Source organism: Panthera uncia (assembly GCF_023721935.1).
Source record: "Panthera uncia isolate 11264 chromosome A3 unlocalized genomic scaffold, Puncia_PCG_1.0 HiC_scaffold_11, whole genome shotgun sequence".
NCBI classification, from domain to species: Eukaryota; Metazoa; Chordata; class Mammalia; order Carnivora; family Felidae; genus Panthera; species Panthera uncia.
Genome location: NW_026057578.1, coordinates 14,191,809 through 14,209,185, shown reverse-complemented (window position 1 = coordinate 14,209,185; position 17,377 = coordinate 14,191,809). Strand labels below are relative to the sequence as shown.

Here is a 17,377-nt window from a genome sequence, read left to right as displayed (position 1 = left end):
GTAATTGTAAATCTTTATCAATCGACACTGCATGGCATTTAACAAGTGATTGTATTCATCAGGATTCTCCAACAGGAGATACACAGGACTTCTTATAAGGACTCATGTGATTATAAAGTCTGAGAAGTCCCTAGATCTGTAGTTGGCGAGCTGGAGACCCAGGAGGGCTGATGGTGTAGTTCCAGCCCCAGCAAGAAAGCCTGGGAACCAGGAAAGTGGACGGTGTAAGTGCCAGTCAGAAATCTGGCAGGCTTGAGACTTCAGCACATACACCAAAGATATTTCTTTAGCTGTTCCTTTTTCATGAGGATGGGTGATTTTTGCCTCCCCAAACTCTACAAGGGCAAAGTATATTTCTTACAGTTTCTGCTTTCCATTACCGCTTTCAGCCACACATTCTTACCTATCCTTTTTTCTTTCTTAATGTTTATTTTGAGAGAGAGAGGGAGGATGAGTGGGAAAGGGTCAGAGAGAGGGAGTAGAGAGAATCCCAAGCAGGCTTCGTGCTGTTGGCACAGAGCCCGATGCGGGGCTCCATCTCTCAAACCCTGGGATGATGACCTGAGCCGAAATCAAGCGTTGGATGCCTCACCGACTGAGCCACCCAGGTGTCCCCTTATCTATCCTTATATGCTGTCACCCTCTTATGCCCAACTTGAAAACTACCAAGAGGCACACGGAAGCTTGCATACATATAAAGCATAAACTGTTATTTCAGGAGTCTGTGAAATTTAGAGATGTGGCTGTGATCTTTTCTCCGGACCAGTGGGCTTATCTGAGCCCTGAAGAGAGACAGTTGTATAAGGATGTGATGCTGGATAACTGTGATTACCTTGTGTCTTTGGGTAAGGAGATCTTTCCCTGCTGGTTTAATTACTTTGTGTCTTTGGGTAAGGAGATCTTTCCCTGCTGGTTTAAAACTGCCTGTGGTGGAATCTTTCCTTCTGTGTGAGTATCTCAAAACCCCTGAGAATGCTTGACTGAATTTCAACTTGACCTCCTTCAGCAAAGGACTGGAGCCCTGTGATGCTAGGAAAGGACATTTGCATCTTGTGATGACCCAAGCTTCATTCACCATCTTCCAAACCATCACACTTGCCTTAAGAACCATGCTTCTCAGGCTACTGCGTGCCTCAGAAACAGCTGGGGAACTGTTATAAATGTAGATGGTCCTTTTTTTTTTTAATGTTTATTTTTGAGAGAGGCGGGCAGGACAGGAGATCCAAAGCAGGCCCTGTGCCGACAGCAGACACCTCAAAGCAGGACTCAAACTCTCGACCCTCAAGATCATGAGTTGAGCTGAAGTTGGACGCATAATTGACTGAGCCACTCGGGTGCCCCTGAGTGGTACTTTTTTAAAAAAGAAAAACAATAATACTTTGGAGGTTGCTGGGAGATTTTTAGGGTGGTAAGGAGATACATCATTACCGAAAAGTGTGGGTCTAAATTCTGTAATGACCACAGCATGATCAAGGTCATTGGTTTCTCTTAGGACACTGGACTTACAAGGCGGAAGTCATATCCTCTTTGAAGCAAGGGAAAGACCTCTTGATGGTAGAGAGAGAAGTGACCGGTGCTCCGTGCCCAGGTAACTGACAAGCACCAAGCAGGTGGAAACTGTTCTAGCTTATATCCCAACTAGTTGGTCAGAGTAACCTGGACCCTTGAAGTGACAGAAGAGCTCCCCACAGGCTTCCAAAGAACTCTTATTTTCCCCCTGCATGTTTCTTACTCTCCCTGGACTCCTTTTGTTATACCTCTAGTCTCCCAACATTAAATGGCATGCCGGTAAAATCCTGAGGCTAAAATTACCATGTGAAGAGCTAGAAGTATGAATAGCTGAACTGGTCAAATAACTGATCAGTAATTAGAATGAATGAATGCCTTAGCTCAGAAAAGTGTCCTGAAAAGCCTTTTTCCCCCCCCAAGAAAGAGTTCTAGAGAGGGATTTTTTTTTTTTATCTCTAGATTAAGCTAATAGGTTAATCAGATGAACCATCCCCAGAAAAACAATCCAATTCGCCATCTAATGGAGAGCAAGGACACCCCCATCACCAACAGAAAGTAGAAACTGCCGGAATGCAAGTTCACTAGGGATTTAAGAGAAATGTGTTTAAGTTTCAGGGCACAATACAGAAGGCAGACTCCTGAAAGTCCGGGGATAGAAAGTTAAAAGCTGGAACAGATGATGATCTGGCTTGGGACATTATCAGATCCAAAGAGTGGAATAAAATCCCAAAATGCATATAGGCTGTAATAGACATTTTGGGAAGAGGGTGTGGAACCCAGGAAGAAATTCAAAGCTTTTGTAAGATTGTTCACAAGAATTCCAAGTAACACTGGGCCTTCTTAATCTTTTTTTTTTTTTTTAATTTTTTTAACATTTATTTCTTTTTGAGAGAAAGAGACACAGCGTGAGGGGGAGAGGGACAGAGAGAGAGGGAGACACAGAATCTGAAACAGGCCCCAGGCTCTGAGCTGTCATCACAGAGCCCGACGCGGGGCTTGAACTCACGAACCGTGAGATCATGACCCGAGCTGAAGTCGGACGCTCAACCGACTGAGCCACCCAGGTGCCCCCTTCTTATTCTTTAAAAACTTCCTGACCTGGCCCAAACACCTTTCTCAAGCCAAGCTCGTTCATCTATTCAGAGGGGTCCTCTCTGGACTTTCTCATTATTCCATTAGTGTTTTGCCTTTCTTCCTTACCTTCTCATTCTTTGTGCGCTGCTGCATACTTTTCTATCAAGTTGTAGTCACTTTTAGATTTCCTACAGTATTTTTTCCTCCTCTCTTCAGACTTGTGGTTTTAGAAAACAAACCTGTTTGCTTTCACCACTTACACACACACCAATTTGAGTATTACAGTTTACACAGTATGGCTGGCAATGAGGTGGTGGGCAGACTGGCAATCATGTAAGGAGAATTCAGTCAGATTCTTCAGTTGATAGCTAATGATCACTGTCTCTCTATTCGAGAATCTCCCATTATTTTATATTCCCTTCCTCTGTAGTCCAGTCTGGTTCTCTCTACCCACAGCCCGTCTGATGTATTTCCTATGTTACCTATGCACATATCAGATATAAAATACTGTTTCATATATGAGTGCATTTTAATTTACATGACGTGTTGTGAAAAGTGTCCTCTCTTTCCATTTCTATTTCTGAGATCTTTACATGTCGTATGTGTGTGCATGTAGTGTGTGTACCTCTATATACCTACATATATGCCTTATTTTGTAGTGCAATATACTGTTTAAAAAATTTTTTTTAATGTTTATTTACTTTTGAGAGACACAGCATGAGCGGGAGGAGGGACAGAGACAGGGAGACAGAGAATCCCAAACAGGCTCCAGGCTCTGAGCTGTCAGCACGGAGCCCGACGCGGGGCTTGAACTGATGAGCCATGAGATCGTGACCTGAGCCAAAGTCACTTAACCAACTGAGCCACCCAGGTGCCCCTGGTGTTATTACCTTATGGGTATCAAGTCACCCAGGTACCCCTTCCCTTACTCCCCTTCTTATGGCTGTAGAATCTGTAGGTAGGTCACCACTTTCATTCCTGATGTTGGTAATTTGTGTCTTCCTTTTTTCCCTGATAGGTCTGGGTAGGTTTATCACTTTTCTGGATCATCTTTTTGTTCCACTGTTTTTGTCTGTATTGGTTTCTTATTTTCTAGGTCACCGATTTCTTCTTTTTTATTTCCTTTTTTTTCTGCTTACTTTGGTTTAATTCGCTCTTATAAAAAATTTTTTTTAAAGTGGAAGCTGAAGTCCTTGATTTGAGACCTTTCTTCTTCCTAATATAGACACTTAGTGCTATGAATTTTACCCAAATACTGCTTTAGTAGCATCTCACAAATTCTTACATATTGTGTCTTCATTTTCCTTCAGTTAAAATACTTTTTCTCTTTTCATTTCTTGTTTACATAATTAGAAGTATATTAGTTTGAAAATATTGAGGGATTTTGCAGGGATTTTTCTGCTAAATTTTAAATTCTGTTAGAGAGAGCCTACTTTGCATTACTTGAATCCTCTTAAGACTTGTTCTATGGCCAGAATGTGGTCCAATTTGGGAAATGTTTCCTTGTGCACTTGAGAAGTGTATTCTGTGGTTGATGTTCCATAAACAGCAATTAGGTCTAGTTGCTTGATAGTGCTGTTCAAACCTATCACATATTTGCTGATACTCTGCTTACTTCTTTAATCAATTATTAAGAAAAGGGTATTGAGATCTCTAACTATAATTGTGAGTTTGTCTATTTCTTTGTAATGTATTTTGAAGCTCTGTGGTGCATGAACTTCAAGGTTGCTATGCTACTGATCACTTTATTATTACAGAATATTTTCATTCCTGGAAATATTTATTGCTCGGAGATTTGCTTTGTCTATTAGCCACTCAAGCTTTCTTTTGACTGGTAACAGGGTGGACATATTTTCCATCCTTTTCCTTTTAACTTAATTGTGTCTTTAAATACTTAGTGAGTTTCTTTACAGAATACATAATTTGGCTTTTTTATTCAATCTTGATAATCTCTACCTTTCTTAATTGGAATATTTATACCAGTAGTTCTCAGAGTGTGTGTGTGTGTGTGTGTGTGTAGGGGATTTTGTCCCCTTAGGATATCTGCCAGTGTCTGGTGACCTTTTTGGTGGTCACAGCTGGGGATGGGAGAGTGCTACCGGCATTTAGGGGGCAGAGGCCAGAAATGCTATTAAATATCCTATGTGCACAAGACAGTCTGTACAACAAAGAATTATCTGGTACAAATTGTCAATAATGCCCCGACAGAGAAACCTAGTTTATTATCATTTACATTTAATATGATTATTGATATGGTTAGGTTTGAACACATCTTGTTATTGATTTGTCACATCTGTTCTTTATTCCCCTTTGTCTCCTTTATGGCCCTCTTTTGAGTTGACTATCTTTTTAGAATTCTACTTTATCTTCTTTGTTGGCTTATTAGCTATAACTCTTTATGTTTGTGATTGCATTAAGGTTTGGGTTTGTAGTATCCATCTTTAATATGCCAGTTCTTCCATTTCTCTCCACCTGGCCTTTATGCTGTTGTCACACATCTACTTTTCCATCTGTTACAAGCCCCACAACGCACTGTTGTTGTGTTTAATCAGCCAATACTTTTTTTTTTATGTTTGTTTATTTTAGAGAGAGAGAAAGAGAGAGAGCAAGCAGGGGAGGGGCAGACACACACACACACACACACACACACACACACACACACACAGAATTCAAAGCAGGCCCCAGGCTCCAAGCTGTCGGCACAGACGCAACCCAGGGCTTGAACTCACAAACCAGGAGATCATGCCCTGAGCCGAAGTCGGATGCTTAACTGACTGAGACACCCAGTGCCCCAATACTCTTTTAAAGAGCCTTAGGTAATTTTTAAAACCTTACATATTTACCATGTAGTTACAATTTTTGATATTCTTTGTTCCTTTGTATAGAGCCAAATTTCCACCTGGTAGCCTTTTTCTTTTGCCTTAAAATTTTTAAAAATTTAAATCTTTTACATTTGCTTGTAGTATAGTTCTGCTGGAAATCTTTCAACTTCTGTATTTCTGAATTTTTTTTTTGCCTTTTTTTTCTTAGGTTTAATTTTGAGAGGAAGAGACAGAGGGCGAGAAAGGTAGGGGCAGAGAGAAAGAGAGAGAGAAAGAGAGAGAGAAAGAGAGAGAGGAAGAGAGAGAGAGAGAGAGAGAGAGAGAGAGAGAGAGAAAGAGAGAAAGAAAGAGAATATCCAAAGCAGGTTTCAGGCTCTGAGCTGTCAGCACAGAGCCCATTGTGGGGCTCCAACCCATGGAACGCAAGATCACGATCTGAGCTGAAGTCAGATGCTTAACCAACTCAGCCACCCAGACACCCTGGCCTTCATTTTTGAAAGTTTTTTGCTGGGCACAAGAATTCTGGTTGGTAGGGTGTTTTTTGTTTGTTTTCAGGATACTAAAATTTTTGCTCTACTCCCTTTTTTGTTATTGTTTTGCCTGTAGTGTTTCCAGTGGGAAATCTGATGTCCTTCATCATCCTGATCTTTGTTCAATGTGCAGAATGTCTTTTTTATTCTTAAAAAAGTTTTCTCTTTATTGCTGATCTTGAACAATCTGATCATCATGTGCCTTGGTGTCTCTCCACGTTTCTCAAGTTTGGGTTTGTGGGGTTCCTTGAATGTGTGGGTTTATAGTTTTCATTGTGTTGGAAAAGTTTTTGGTCATTATTCCCTCGAATATTTTTTTTTTCTGGTCCTTCCTTTCTCCTCTCTTCCAGCTGCCCACGTGAAGTTGGTAAATCCTCTCACCTTTTTTTTTTTTTTTTCTTTCCTCTCGAGGACTTCTATTAATGGATGGTGATCCTTCTCTTTTAGTCCTTCTATTCCAGCTTCTGAGTTCTTCAGCCCTTTTCCTCAAGTTCTCCAACCAGGATCTCCATGTTCCTGCTTTGTCTTTGCATAATTTTGCTATAAATGTGAACTATTAAGTTTGTTTAAACCTTATACCTTCAAACCAGTTATTTCTACTTTGTTCTTTTTAATTCTCACCTGATCCTGTCTTATGTTATACTGACCTTTATCTTTTAGAAAATATTACTCCTGTCTGTTTTAAACTATTCCTCGGTACCCATCCATTTTCACTTCAGTACCTCTCAAGATCTAGAATGAGGAAGATCACAGAAATCCACGCTAGCTCACCATCTTGGCACTGTAAAATTTTTTATATTTATTAATCTATATAAAACTTTCTATGTTCTGCAGAAATGCTCAAAATGATTTTTTTCCCTAGCAATTAACCAATTTTAATTTAGGTTTCTTTATCACAAAAGCTAGAACTTCTAGCCCCACAGTCTGACAAAAAAGTTAAGTTTAACAGAGTAGATCATCAAGATACTAGAAAATGATGTGCTGTGCATCATAAAACTTGAGTGTAGTGTGTGTATCAGAATTTGGGACTCCCTCTCATTTTGAAGAATCTATGCCTAGAATTCATTTCAAAAAAATTTTACAAGGATGGATATATAAGATGTGCTTGGTGTTCTTTGAAGTAACAAAAATACAACTCAACCACCCAAGTAGAGCACTGGCCCAATCAATATTGACTCTGTCCTATAGTAAAATATATAAAATCTACATCATACGCCAGTAAAATTAAGAAGCCAGGTTTATATCTATTCATATAAAGACCCCCAATTTTATCGTTTAATGGAAAATAAAGTATAATCACTTTTACAAATTGCTGTATCTATATGCCAGAGCTATTTTAAAGGATCTTAATGAAAATTAACCTTTACTCCCCGCTAGAATTTCATGTGATTCTTTTTAGATTCTTTAAGCTTTGGTGATTTGGTATTTAAAATTTTTAACTACTTGCCTTTTTTTTTTTTTTTTTTTTTTTTAAAAACACGGTCACCAATGTAAGTATTTCAAGTTTACAGAAATCTTTCACGGGCCACCTGCTGGTCGTTTAAATTCTTCTTCTACTTGGAGAATGGGTCTCTCCTTCCTCCTACCTCTCTGAAGTCCCCAGTCACTGAGCCGTTCCCTCCCCGTACCCCACTTACTAATGATCTTGATGTTTGTGGCAGTGCCTGAATTTTTTTTTTTTTTTTGCCTTTAATTTAAGTAATCTCTAAACCCCACGTGGGGCTCAAACCCATGACCCTATTTTTTTTTTTAATGTTTATTTATTTTTGAGACAGAGAGAGACAGAGCACGAATGGGGGAGGGTCAGAGAGAGGGAGACACAGAATGTGAAACAGGCTCCAGGCTCTGAGCTGTCAGCCCATAGCCCGACGCGGGGCTCGAACGCACGGACCGCGAGATCATGACCTGAGCCGAAGTCGGCCGCTTAACTGACTGAGCCACCCAGGCGCCCCGGCAGTGCCTGGATTTAATTCAGCTTCCCTCCTATTGTTCTCCCGACAGCATGTCAGCCAGCACTGGCCAGTTATCATGCCCTTAGTGAATCTGTGACTAGCATCAGACCGAGCTGTCACCATGGGAAATATCAAAAGTTCTGTACCTTTGTCCAGCCTTATGACTGTGAGGGCTGCGGCATGGCGTTCAGCCACCTCTCCCATCTTACTGGACATCAGAGAATTCACACGGTACAGAAAGCCCACAAACCGGGCCAGAACGTAAAGGCCTTCAGACATCCCTCATCCTTTACAACGCTTCAAAGACTCTCTATTCTGGATAAGCACTTGGAGTGTAACCAGTGTGGAAAAACCTTTAACAGGACTTCCAAGTTTATTCAGCACCAGAGTGCGCACAGCAGTCTGAAGCCCTACAAGTGTGGTGTGTGTCAAAAGGCCTTCAGGTTTCTCTCCTCCTTTAACGTTCACCACAGGCTTCACGTCGGCAAGAGGCCAAACCTGATCCTCCACCAAAAACCTCATTCTCAAAAGAAACTCTTTGCCTGCAAGTCTTGTGGAAGGGCCTTTGACAGTTTCGCAGAGAAAATGCAGCACCAAAAAATTCACGTGAGAAAGCAATGCTACACGTGTAATTATTGCAAAAAGGACTTCAGCCCATACTCACAGTTTGTCCTCCATCAGAGGGTTCATACCGGAGAGAGACCCTACAAATGTAATGACTGTGACAAGTCCTACAAGAGCAGCTCCAATCTTAAAAAACATCAGAAAATTCATAGTGGAGAGAAGTCCTTTTCATGCGACAACTGTGAAAAGGCCTTTACGCAGCTCATCGATCTACAGCGTCATCAACACGTTCACACTGGAGAGAAACAGTACATCTGTAGCAGTTGTAAAAAGACCTTTGTCCGTTTCTCAGACCTAACTCAACATCAAAGAAGTCATACTGGAGAGAGGCCATACAAGTGTAATGTTTGTGACAAAACCTTTAAGTATCAGTCAAGCGTCATTAAACATCAGAAAACTCATTCTGAAGAGCGGCCCTTTACGTGTCCCGAATGCCAAAAGACCTTTCGCTTCTGCTCAGATTTTAACCGGCATAAAAACATTCATACCAAAGAAAAACTCTATAAATGTAGTGAATGTCAAAAGGTCTTTAACAATAACTCAAATCTTAACAAACACATGAAAATCCATACTGGAGAGAAACCTTTTGTATGTAACCAATGTGGAAAATCTTTTAGCTTAAACTCCAAACTTACTCGACATCAGAAAACTCATGATAAAAAGAAACCCTGAACAGCTGTAAGAGGCAGAGAGGCCTTTCGAAAGCACTTACGTTTGGGTTCAATTCCCAATTCTGGCAAAAGAGGTCAATGTGGAAAAAGGTTTTTGCTCAAAGCCTTTTGTGTAAAACATCAGAGAAATAGAAATATGTGTATGTTGAAGAGACGCAGATGGGATTAGAAATGTACTCTATATGTTGCATTGACTGGATTTTTTTTTTTTTTTTTGAGCAAAAATGGCTGCACATGTTCACCAGAGACAGGAAATTGTAGAAGGCTGCTCCTATCATGAAAAGTAGGCTAGGAGGTGGCTGGAAGGGTGGAGCGAAAAGAACGCTGGTTTTGTTGCTTGTTCATAATCTATTTTCGCTGGATGAATAAAAAGCCTATTTTTAATGGAGCCAGCTCTCTAAAGATGTAAACTTTTGTAGGGAGATGATCCAACCTGAATCTAAGCATAACTAAGGGGGCAGGGGAGGGGAAAGCCTTCTCTTTGGAATTAGAACTATCAAAAAAGAAGACCCTTTGCCAATGGACCATGAAAAAGGAAAAGCTGATCGTGATTTAAATTTGTTTTTTTTAGTGTTGATTCACTTTTGGGAGACTGAGAGATCATGAGCAGGGGAGGGGCAGAGAGAGAGGGAGACCCAGAATTCGAAGCAGGCTCCAGGCTCTGAGCTGTCAGCACAGAGCCCAAAACAGGGCTTGAACTCACGGACTGTGAGATCACGACCTGAGCTGAAGTCGGATGCTTAACAGACTGAGCCACCCGGGCACCCAAGCTGATCATGATTTGAAGGCTAAAAGGCTAAGAGTGGACATAAATCTAAAGGTTGATGGTTGGGGTGTAATGGCTTCTCCCTCTAGTCAAAGCAGATATAACTCTGGAACATCCAGCCTCCCCGAGTAGTCACACACTGCTTCGATGTATCTAGAGAATCAAAAGAAATGGACGAATGGCAACAGTTCTAGTTAGATTCAGGACGCAGAGTATCTATTACTTGCCCTGTAATTTGAAGTAAGTTGATTTCCTGTATGCTTTAATGAATAAATACTAAGTCTTCTAGTTATGTGCTAACACGGGTGTATGATGCTGAATCCATTCAGGCCTTGGGTCAGAGATCTAATTATACTTCCCTGAATCGGTTCCCATCATTACTGGTAGCAACTTCTCGCTGTTCAGCCAGCTGGGACAGGTGTGGCCTAACAAGTCTGTTTAACGACTGGCCTGGATCCACAGAAAGTGACCAGAAGACCGCATCCTGTTTCTTCTTTGTTATTCCCATGTCTTTCTGCTTTCCTAGATGTTACAGTGGCTGGCACAGAGCTAAATTGTGTAATCCCCAGATGTGGCCCCTCCTCGTCTTATACCTTATGTGTTTATCTCTAAGAAAATTGTGTGTGTGTGCATATATATATATATGTGTGTGTATATATATGTGTGTATATATATGCACACACACACACGTGTGTATATGTATGTGTGATATATATATATATATATGGCTTACCTTTATAAATAAGACCCCTTATAGTTTTATAGATTAAGTTATATATAAACTGAAGATACAACTGAAATAAGATTTTTTTTGTTTTTTGCTCTTACAACTGAAATAAGTTTTTGAAATGAGTACAGAATCAGGGCACCTGGGTGGTTCAGTCCGTTAAGCGTCCAACTCTTGACTTTTGGCTCAGGGCGTGATCTTATGGTTGTGCCATTGAGCCCCGTGTCAGGCTCCACGCCCAGTGTGGTCCCATGACCCCCTTCCAGAGTTTGATGAGTTTATTAGAGCAGCTCACAAAACCCAGGAAAAGTGTCCTTGCTGTTCACCAGTAGATTATTGTGTTTCTCGCTCTCCTCCCTCTGCCCCTCCCCTGCTCACTTGTTTTCTCCCTCTCTTAAAAAAAAAAATCATCCACACTTATCAATACAACTATAGAAATAGAAATGGTTATTGGGATAAAGAGAAAAAAATTTGTGCAGTGGACTCCTTACTCCTAAACTTGGTTCTCAAAATTCTAGGTTAGAGTTAAAATTAAACGAACTATTTCACGTGCTTCAAATCCATTAACCTTTCCAACATGGCTCCTATCAGGATCAAACTGCTAATTCTAAAGTCTATAAGAAAAGAAAGAGGGGCGCCTGGGTGGCTCAGTCGGTTAAGCGTCCGACTTCAGCTCAGGTCACGATCTCGCAGTTTGTGAGTTCGAGCCCCGCGTCAGGCTCTGGGCTGATGGCTCAGAGCCTGGAGCCTGCTTCCGATTCTGTGTCTCCCTCTCTCTCTGCCCCTCCCCCGTTCATGCTCTGTTTCTCTCTGTCCCAAAAATAAATAAACGTTAAAAAAAAAATTAAAAAAAAAAAAAAGCTTTAATAGAACAGAACATCTTCTGAAAAGTCTTGTCCTCCAAATTTGCCATCACTAAGCTCAACAGAAATTTCGATCTCAACAAAAATTCTCATGTACTTTTTGAGATCTGCCATGTCTCCTGGGGGCTATCACTAATTAGAAGCCATAATTCCTCAATTACAAGAAAAAGAAAAAAGTCCTCATGCAAAAGTTAGGCTATTCAAAACATTATAAAATGTCAGCACAAATTTTTGTTTTCTGCTTATTTCCAATCGAATTTTAATATTAAAATCACCTAAGATGTTTACATTGTTTCACTGGAGTTGTTGGTGTGATAAGTAATGGAGAGCAAAGTTATAAATGCTTATTTATGTTTTTGAAGTTTATCTATTTTGGGAGCGAGAGAAAGCGCAAGTCGGGAGGGGCAGAGAGGGGAGAGCAAGATTCCCAAGCAGGTTCCACACTGGCAGCGCAGAGCCTGAGGCAGGGCTCGAACTCACGAACTGTGAGATCATGACCTGAGCTGAAGTCAGACGCTTAGCCAACTGAGCCATCCAGGTGTCCCTAAAGGCTTCTATTTAAACTTGAAATGTCATCTGAATACTAACCTAGGGTATACAACTAAATTTTTTTTTTGCTTTTAATCATGAAATTCTTATTTACTTTGTTTTCGTTGTCACACATCTGAAGATATAATCTAACAGGATGTTTGTGGGTTGAGCTGAAGTCTTAACCTCCCATGTGCAGAGACCCTCTGTCCTCCTGTGTTTTTCCTTTACTCTCACGCAACGACCACACTAGCTGTGCCGGGGGGGGGGGGGGGGGTTCCCACACCAAGCAATTCTGTGACCTGGGCCAGGTATCCTGCAGTGTAACTCAATTCCGATCCTATGTACTTGGAGACAGTGTCACATCCCACAGGTTAAGGGTTCGGTCCCACAAGACTGCCCACCCCCCCAAGCCAATCATGAGACCAGGTCGTCATCTGTGTTGACCCTTCAGCTACAAATCAGAGGGTCTATGATCCCCTTCTCGAGTTTGATGAATTTGTTAGAGCAGCTCACAAAACCCAGGGCAAGTGTCCTTGCTGTTCACCAGTTTATTATAAAAAGACATAAAGGGTAAGGACGAACATCTTACCGGAAGAGATGTGGGGGACCTGCTATGCCAAGGGGCACGGGGCTTCCATGTCCGTCCTGGGGCCGCCACTCTCCCAGCATCGCCATCCTGGAAGGTCTCCGAAGCCCGTGCTATTGGCATTTTTGGCATTTTTGTTACAGAAGCTTCATCGTGTAGGCACGATGGATCATGAACTCCACGTTTAGCCCCTCTCCCCTCTCTGGAGAATGGGGGTGGGCTGAAAATTTCAAGCTTCTAATCGTGGCTTGGTCCTTCTGGTGACTGTCTCCCATCCAGGAGCCCACCAAGAGTCACCCCGTTACAAGAAAAGACACCACGGTCAGCGATGAAACTCTAAGGGGTTTAGGAGCTCTGTGCCACGAACCAGGAGCAGAAATCGATATATGTATTTTCTATGATCTCACACCCTGCTACCTGCAAATGTGACCTTATTTAGAAATAGGACCTTTGCAGATAAAATCAAGATGAGGTCAAAATCCAATCGATGAGGTCCTTATGAGAGTCAACACAATATAACTGCTGTTGGATGAACGTTTTCCCTGTATTAAAGATTGAGTTATCGGGGCACCTGGGCAGCTCAGTTGGTCGAGTGTCCAAGTCTTGATCTTGGCTCAGGTCATCTCCTGGTTCGTGGGATCGAGTCACGAGTCAGGCTCTGCACTGACCGTGCAGAGCCTGCTGGGGATTCTCTCTCCCTCTCTGTCTGCCCCTCCCCCACGCATTCTCTTTCTCTCCCAAAATAAAATTTTTTAAATATTAAAAAATAATAAAGATCACATTATCTCTGAAGACAATTCAACTTCCGTAGAATGCAAAGTGGGAGTAAGTACACAGCATACAATAATCAGCTGTACACATATAAGCAATGTTGGATATTTGCATGAAATCAGTGGCTCTTAGATGATTTTTAGGGAGGGGTCTAAAATAATTTAGAAATTACCAAGCTAGATTATATTATAATCTATATTATCGACTGTCAGAGGCAACAGATTCAATTAAGCATGGACTGGAAAACACCCGCTGGGTGTGAAAATATTTGGGCTACTGCCAACTTTGACCAGATCCATGGGAGTGGTGGGAACAGATACAAGACTACATGAAGCGAGTTGAAATGAGACCGTCAAGTGAGGACGTTTTATCCACAGAACAGAACACTGCATTGTTCCCTCTAAGCCTGTTTCAAAGATAAAGCTGAAAGAAATAGTTATAGGGCACTATTCGGGGAACATGCAATCCATTATTCTAGTTTTTATCCCTGGATAAAAACTAGATCACAGGGAATCATCTGCATGGTGTCTATTCAGATGACAATGAATCGGTTCCCTCTAATAACGGAGAACGAAAGTCACAGAAAACCCACTGCCTTGGCAAGACTGGCCTGTGTCAGTTATTCAGAGACCATCTAAGAAAATGACAAGAAAGCCATTCAAATAGCCAGTGTAAAACCTAGCTCAAACTGTCTGGGCCTTTCTGGTACAACTTGAGTAAGTCCATAGGAACATATGATTTCTGTGTATTTATGCCAGCCTTTCCGGTGGTGATCTGATACTTTTCTCTGATGCTTTATTTTACATGTTTCTACTATTTCATCTGCATGTACAAATTACTATCAGCCTCCTCGAAATCCACTGTAAAATGTGGGAAGTAAGGCCCTAAACAACTTACCTGGGATTTGTTCATTTTCGGATGCTCTTGAGAAAGGGCCAAGAGTGGTGATACCAGAGCTGGGTAAGGAAGAATGAGGAATGGAATCGTGAGAGGTCTGGGTAACTCAGCGGCTTAGGATTACTTATCAAGAGAGTGGTCCTTTGACCAATCTGGTGCCTGATTATCCACTTGTCCATTTACTTAAAAAAATTTTTTTTTTTTACTGTTTATTTATTTTTGAGAGAGAAAGACAGAGTGTGAGTGGGTGAGGGAGAGGGAGACACAGAATTCGAAGCAGGCTCCAGGCTCTGAGCTGTCAGCACAGACATGGACGCGGGGCTCAAACTCACAAACCGTGAGACAAGACCTGAGCTGAAGTCAGATGCTTAACCGACGGAGCCACCCAAACGCCCCTCCACTTGCCTGTTTATAATTCTGAAATGATCACAGAGAACTTTTCTTACCGAGTGAATATAAACCGTTGGTTTTTTATGGAATTACCATCAATTTAAGCCTTTGAAAAAATCAAAAAGAACCTGTGTGCAATAACTGGAACAATAAAATTTAGGATATACAAAGTTTGGAACACTTTTCCAGCATTAAAAATACTAGGATTACAATACTTATTGGCACAGGAAATGTTGAAATGATGTCATTTACCTATTTTCCTAATATTTTTTAGCCGCTTGAGGGCAGAGAATCCAGAAGCTCAGAAAGGAGAGCAAGTGTTTTCAGATGTTTGCCTTTTTGTCTGGCCTCTCTTACATGAAGTTTCACAAGAGGAGCTTTTGCTGAGAAACTTGCTTTAAGCTAAAGGTGGGAGACGATAGAGCCCTGACCTGGAAATCGAGACATTGATTCAGTTCTTGGCTGTTACCAGCCAACTGTGTAACTGGATATTTACTTTCTGAGTTCTAATTATAAGATAAGGCAGAGTGGGGTGCCTGGGCGGCTCAGTCATTTGAGCATCTGGCTCTTGATTTCGGCTCGGGTCAGGATCTCACGGTTTCGTGAGTTCAAGCCCCACATGGGCTCTGCGCTGATGGCGTGGAGCCTGCTTGGGATTCTCCCCATTTCTCTGCCCCTGCCCCACCTGCATTCTCTGTATCTCTCAAAGTAAATAAATAAATAAGCGTAAAAAAAAATAAGGCAAAGTTACAGAGTTTTAGAAACCTTCTCTTCACCTCCACTGCGATTCTATAAGGGGGCCATTCAATGAATCCCAAGGGTGGTGGTAAATATGGTCTGAGCAGCTCAGAATAAACAGAGAGCGGAGGGTACAGGGAATAACACATATGTGCTTGGGAAGTGATGAGAAACCATTTCCTTGGCTATAGCTGGTCCCTATTCCTTCCTTTTCCTCAACCCATAGCCCCCAAAGCCTTCAGGAAAGTGTCTTTTCGTATTAGATTCTCATCCTGCCCATTCCCTTCAATTGCAGCTCCCATCGTTCTTTTGAAAGTTGAACTAAAGTTTTGCTGAGCTACAATTACGGTGTTATCGCCCAGACTTTGCTCACACCAGAGGGGAAAATTCTGGCCAGTAACTTGAGCACGTTCCTTTCCAGGATTCTTCTGCCTCCACACTGAAACTCTAGGGAGAGGTTTCAGTTCAGGAATATGTTCTTCCCGTCGTGATTTCTGTTCCCGAGGCCTGCTGCTTCCTACTTCACTGGCCTGGTTTTGTTTCAGCCTGGGCCTTGGAGCCACATTTCCAGCAGCTGGAACTTACACTTGGGAGTCCCAAGGGTCAAGTGCCTGGTGGGCCGGACCTGTGCCCATTTTACAGGTGAGGAAACGGGATTGGTCTAAGTAACACGCCCAGGGATGCGATGCTGTTTTGTGACAGGACCTGACCTGAACCCAAACATCAGGCTCTTAAAATCTTATGCAATGCTGCCAACATCTCCGCCCGCACCCTCTAGTCCCTCCTCACTGAACTCTCGTCCAGTCAATTCTGCACCCTGGCCATTCCCTTCAACCGTACCTCGCATCTTTATTCCAACAGATCATTAGTGTAAAACAACTAACCTAACAATAACAGTTAGGTTATTTATTTCTCATAATGATTATGTGTTCCCTTCCCTGCTGCCCTCTAGCCCGACAGCCTGCAAAGCCAAGGGCATCAGAGAAACTTCTGGAATCAGGCTTTAGTCACTTGGATGCACAAAACTTCCACCCTCACAGAGCACCTTCTTCAGGCAAAGAAGGGCTGCAGGGAGCACCCACCCTGAGGCCTGCGGGTCAGGGGCTCAGCCCGGCTCTCGCCGCCCGTCTCCTGGACCACTGGAAACCCGCTTCGGGGCCTCCCTGCCGAGGGAGGCGGGGGGGGGGGGGGGGGGGGGAAGGGCGCGTCCCCCCTCGTCGGACCGAGGTCAGCCCCGCCCCTCCTTCTCTGCGACCCCCGTGGGTCCGGAGGCCCCCGCCAGCCCTTCCCGCAGCTCCCCGGTGCACCTGCTTCGCTTCCACTTTGCACCAAGTACAGCGAACAGCGGAACCCGAGCAGCTCGGAGCCGGCACGACCCGCCCCCGGAAGGACCTGGAGAACCGGAAGGAGCGCCCAGGTAGAGCACCAGGATCTGTACATGCGCAGAAGAAGCCTCCGGGCGGCCCTTCCCAGGCTTACCTAAGGGGCGATTGTCGGCTTCCGAACTACAGTCCCCATAAGGCACCGCGGCCCCGCCCCGCGCGCGCCACCCCCCCCCCTCCCCTGCTGAAGGATTTCTCCAGGAAGGTCGACTTTGATTACCGGGCTTGGCTGATCGCTTATTAACTATTCTTACAAGGAGAAAAGTTGCTTATTAACTTCGTCGAAGACTATAGCTGAGAAGCGAAGATTACAGCCTCGGAAATGTCCACCCAAACGTGAATGATTCCAAAATCTTTATCTTCCTCCTAAACTTTTCTTCTTCTTTAAGCCGTTTATCTTATTCTTTCTACTGTTTTTCCCACTGAGCATCAGAAAAAACACGCGGGAATGACCCTACGAACATTCTAAATGTGATAACTTCTTTATAGGGGAGCAATCAGAAGAATGTAGCCGTACAGTGAAGCCTTCACCTACTTTGGTGGA

At 42.8% G+C, this 17,377-nt stretch overlaps 1 long non-coding RNA gene across 2 annotated transcripts; it reads right to left on the bottom strand.

The window, feature by feature from the left end:
- Positions 1–7,389: 7,389 nt before the first annotated feature.
- LOC125936079 (uncharacterized) lies at positions 7,390–16,838 on the bottom strand. 2 transcript variants are annotated; one of them, XR_007461921.1, is made up of 4 exons: positions 16,759–16,838; positions 14,324–14,382; positions 12,659–12,875; positions 7,390–10,101 (listed from the first exon to the last, which is right to left on the bottom strand). It is a non-coding gene; the product is annotated as an uncharacterized LOC125936079 (long non-coding RNA). The 2 variants fall into 2 exon arrangements; XR_007461920.1 differs by having other exon boundaries at positions 7,390–12,875.
- Between the last annotated feature and the right edge of the window lie 539 nt (positions 16,839–17,377).